This window comes from Schistocerca piceifrons, unplaced genomic scaffold (assembly GCF_021461385.2).
Source record: "Schistocerca piceifrons isolate TAMUIC-IGC-003096 unplaced genomic scaffold, iqSchPice1.1 HiC_scaffold_968, whole genome shotgun sequence".
Classification (NCBI taxonomy): domain Eukaryota; kingdom Metazoa; phylum Arthropoda; class Insecta; order Orthoptera; family Acrididae; genus Schistocerca; species Schistocerca piceifrons.
The window spans coordinates 132,501-137,500 of record NW_025729243.1 but is presented as its reverse complement, the minus strand read 5'-3'; the positions used below and the strand labels follow the sequence as shown (position 1 = coordinate 137,500).

Sequence of the window (5,000 nt, the reverse complement as noted above, 5' to 3'; positions counted from 1 at the left end):
GCTGCCTTCCTTGGATGTGGTAGCCGTTTCTCAGGCTCCCTCTCCGGAATCGAACCCTGATTCCCCGTTACCCGTTACAACCATGGTAGGCGCAGAACCTACCATCGACAGTTGATAAGGCAGACATTTGAAAGATGCGTCGCCGGTACGAGGACCGTGCGATCAGCCCAAAGTTATTCAGAGTCACCAAGGCAAACGGACCGGACGAGCCGACCGATTGGTTTTGATCTAATAAAAGCGTCCCTTCCATCTCTGGTCGGGACTCTGTTTGCATGTATTAGCTCTAGAATTACCACAGTTATCCAAGTAACGTGGGTACGATCTAAGGAACCATAACTGATTTAATGAGCCATTCGCGGTTTCACCTTAATGCGGCTTGTACTGAGACATGCATGGCTTAATCTTTGAGACAAGCATATGACTACTGGCAGGATCAACCAGGGAGCTGCGTCAACTAGAGCTGAGCAGCCGGCCGCCCGGGAGTGTGTCCCGGGGGCCCGCGCGAACACGCAAGCGTCCGCTCAATCATTCTGCAAACAGGAGGAGGCTGAGCTCCCCTGCACAATACACCTCGAAACCCTCTCAGGTCCCGGCGGCGCGCAGCGCCGTCCCAAGTACTTGGTCGGGTTCGAGAGAGGCGCAATCGCCCGGAGTTAGGCGAGTAGACGCTTTCGGTGCGACCACCCGTGCTCCCAACTGAGCTTGCCGCTGCCGACAGAGGCCCGGGAGCGTGCTGTCGTGGCATTGCCGGCGGGAGACAACACGCGCCACCTACGGTGACCGGCAGCTCCAACGCCAGCGCCACAGAAGGACAAAAGCCCCACTTGGGTGCCGAAGCGAACTCTCCCAGCACAGCGCACGCGCCAACACATCCGCACAGCTGCGATACAAACCACCAGCGAGAACCGCTGGGGCGACCGAGCAGCAGACGGCGTCGCGGCGCCGAGCGCCGGGCGGCAGCGCATCCTCAACGCACACAGTCCTCAATCGGACCAGCACACTGAAGATGTCCACCGCGCTTCGCACCGGGCCCGCGAGGACCTACTTTGGCCGCACGGCGCCGCGCGCAGGGTGCGCCGGCGCGCAGCTGCGACGCCTGCCGCGTCCGTCGGCCGGCGCGCCTGCCACTGGCCGCCCCCACCAGCCGGCTGTAGCGCGTGCGCCCACGCACCGCGCGGCCAGCACGCCGGGAGGCGCCCCCTCACCGGCCGGGGACGGTCCCACCCAGCCACCGCCGCGTATCGCTTCACACCCAGATGCCGTTCAGTTTCGTCGGCATGGTGGGTATCGCTGGAACAACCGGTTAGTACCTCAACCTATCGTCGCCATCACCGATTCACCCCTAGCGAGAACAACCGCACCACAACAGGTTACCATTTGTTCATTTGCGTAACTTCACCAGAAAACGCAGGCGTCCATCGCCATTTGCAACTTCCACGATTATTGCATGCCTGTGTCAGGTGTCACGCCACACTACGTCTGCCCACATACACGCAACAAAATGTGCACGCCTAGACAATACGTGGAAGGTGGCCCCCGTACGTATGCGATGTCCATTGCTCGAACGACTGTCAACCGGCCTCTGTAGCATGTCGCAGATATGGAACGCGGTGCACCATGCCATCACGGTGTGTGAGGAGAGACGACTAGGTCCGAATACATCAACAGACAGCTCATGCTGATCGCCATCCACGGCGTCCGTTCCTCCCACACGTCTCTATGGCGTACCACACTGCAATCCAGCTCTCATAGGGAGACGACACGTAGCTGCGTGCACAATATTTGCACTGTATGGTCCGCCGTTTTTGGGCGCAGTCGTTGTACGGTCACACATGTGCCACGATGTATCATTCAGTACATAAGGACGAATGTGCAGTACAGATTGTGGTTTACGCGTACGACATTAGCGGACAGTTGACACAGGCCGCACCACAACGTAGCCTGAGTACGTCGCATGCGGAGGGCATTGAACATGCAAAGTTCTCACCAACCAGCTTGCGAAGGCAGGGGGCAAGGTGGGGACGTGGGGAGGGGCGGCATGTACGTCCTGCTGCCATCCACATTACAGTGTACAGCAGGAGCATGTGGAAAGTGAGCAAGACTTGCAAGGTGTTTAACATGAAGCGATACACAGGGGAGCGGGGAGTGCGAGTAGCGAACTATATTGCGAGGGTTGCGGGTGGGCAACACTACACTAATTGAACGAGTCGTATAACAATTACAGAGCAGGTTTAGGCGACAACGTGGGTTACGTTAGGCGACAACGTGGGTTACGTTAGGCGACAACGTGGGTTAGGTTAAGGCACGACGTGGGTTAGGTTAAGGCACGACATGGGTTAGGTTAAGGCACAACATGGGTTAGGTTAAGGCACAACATGGGTTAGGTTAAGGCACAACATGGGTTAGGTTAAGGCACAACATGGGTTAGGTTAAGGCACAACATGGGTTAGGTTAAGGCACAACATGGGTTAGGTTAAGGCACAACATGGGTTAGGTTAAGGCACAACATGGGTTAGGTTAAGGCACAACATGGGTTAGGTTAAGGCACAACATGGGTTAGGTTAAGGCACAACATGGGTTAGGTTAAGGCACAACATGGGTTAGGTTAAGGCACAACATGGGTTAGGTTAAGGCACAACATGGGTTAGGTTAAGGCACAACATGGGTTAGGTTAAGGCACAACATGGGTTAGGTTAAGGCACAACATGGGTTAGGTTAAGGCACAACATGGGTTAGGTTAAGGCACAACATGGGTTAGGTTAAGGCACAACATGGGTTAGGTTAAGGCACAACATGGGTTAGGTTAAGGCACAACATGGGTTAGGTTAAGGCACAACATGGGTTAGGTTAAGGCACAACATGGGTTAGGTTAAGGCACAACATGGGTTAGGTTAAGGCACAACATGGGTTAGGTTAAGGCACAACATGGGTTAGGTTAAGGCACAACATGGGTTAGGTTAAGGCACAACATGGGTTAGGTTAAGGCACAACATGGGTTAGGTTAAGGCACAACATGGGTTAGGTTAAGGCACAACATGGGTTAGGTTAAGGCACAACATGGGTTAGGTTAAGGCACAACATGGGTTAGGTTAAGGCACAACATGGGTTAGGTTAAGGCACAACATGGGTTAGGTTAAGGCACAACATGGGTTAGGTTAAGGCACAACATGGGTTAGGTTAAGGCACAACATGGGTTAGGTTAAGGCACAACATGGGTTAGGTTAAGGCACAACATGGGTTAGGTTAAGGCACAACATGGGTTAGGTTAAGGCACAACATGGGTTAGGTTAAGGCACAACATGGGTTAGGTTAAGGCACAACATGGGTTAGGTTAAGGCACAACATGGGTTAGGTTAAGGCACAACATGGGTTAGGTTAAGGCACAACATGGGTTAGGTTAAGGCACAACATGGGTTAGGTTAAGGCACAACATAGGTTAGGTTAAGGCACAACATAGGTTAGGTTAAGGCACAACATAGGTTAGGTTAAGGCACAACATAGGTTAGGTTAAGGCACAACATAGGTTAGGTTAAGGCACAACATAGGTTAGGTTAAGGCACAACATAGGTTAGGTTAAGGCACAACATAGGTTAGGTTAAGGCACAACATAGGTTAGGTTAAGGCACAACATAGGTTAGGTTAAGGTACAACATAGGTTAGGTTAAGGTACAACATAGGTTAGGTTAGGTTAGGTTACACGTTGTTGTAAGGAAAGGTGTAGGGGGGGGGCGGGGGCGGCAGGTTCGTTGATAGTGATTATAGTAAGTGAATGCTTGTGACATGATCAGATTTGTCACGTCAGGATGCACCTTTGGCTTATTAGAGGCGGCGCTCCAATTCTATGCTTGTGTCAGACCTGTGTCTTTGACTCATGTCATTGTTTGTGCGCTGTGACAGGAGGTACTATTGTGATGTTGGGTGCACCGTTGTATAGGACATGTGTGGGTGTTGGTGCCTGATCTGCGCAATGGTGGATGTCGAAAGGGTGGGATATTGTATTTTCCGCATGGACCTCCTGGTCTGGTTGTGATAGTGTGGATTGTGTAATGTGGCGGAGAGGATGCACTGGATGTTGTTCCATGCTGGTGCTTACATATTGTATGTGCGCCCGTTAGAAGCAGAGAGTGGTGCGTGATCAGAGTGGCTGGCTGACGTGTGGTTCCCATTGTGGGCAGACTCTTTCAGCATGTATACGGACAGTTGTATATATATTCTGTAGTTTGATGGCTCTGCATTGATTACTAATCAGCGCCGTGTGTACGGGTAATCTGGTTCCAGTCCAAAATGTTCCATCTGTGTACATTAGTGACAAAGACTCCCCTCATGCAGTGGGGCTCGGTCTGTTATAACTCTTCCGCGTAATATATTTGCCCCACGTTTTTGCGACTGCGAGTGCGAGTGCAACGCGCATGGGGACCGACATGCTGATGGCTCGGTATCGGACGCCGTACAGTGAGCAACGCGATCGCGTCTCTCGCTCGTAAGTGGTACAGGTCGCGGCTCATGTATAGGGACAGCGGGAATGTCGCATATTGGCAATAACTCTTCATGAAACGCACGTTATAGGGGTGGATTGCACTTTACGAGTGCGGGAAACGTCCGCCGTTCATCCGCTGGAGGTGCGCGTTTGGCGGTTGGGGTGGTGCACGAACGGGTGCGGGTGGAGTCATTGCCGGTCCACGGCTTCGTGCGGCAGAGCCACTGGAGATTGGGTGCTATGGTCGACAGAGGCTGCAGGCTTTGTGGGTGGCGTCGAAAGGCGGGCACTGTGGCGCCATCGCTGTCTTAATCGGCTTGGCGTCGCATAGATGGCGGTATCGTCGTTGGAGGAGGTCATGTTGCGGGAGACCTACAGATGGCGGTATGTTTTGTGGTGCGGACGTAGTGTTGTCAGATGCGCATAGATGGCGGTATTGCATGTGGTGTCGCCCTATTTTCATAGATGGCGATACTGTTTTGCCGGCATGGGTGGCGTAGTTCCGTCGGATCCCTGTAGGTGG

The 5,000-nt window shown here is 53.2% G+C and overlaps 1 non-coding gene across 1 annotated transcript in view; it reads right to left on the bottom strand.

Annotated features, from left to right (window-relative positions):
- The window catches only part of LOC124774681, a 1,909-nt gene extending 1,465 nt beyond the window's left edge, over positions 1–444 (bottom strand). The window contains exon 1 of the ribosomal RNA XR_007015430.1: positions 1–444. This exon is cut by the window's left edge and continues 1,465 nt beyond it. This is a non-coding gene — a ribosomal RNA (small subunit ribosomal RNA).
- Between the last annotated feature and the right edge of the window lie 4,556 nt (positions 445–5,000).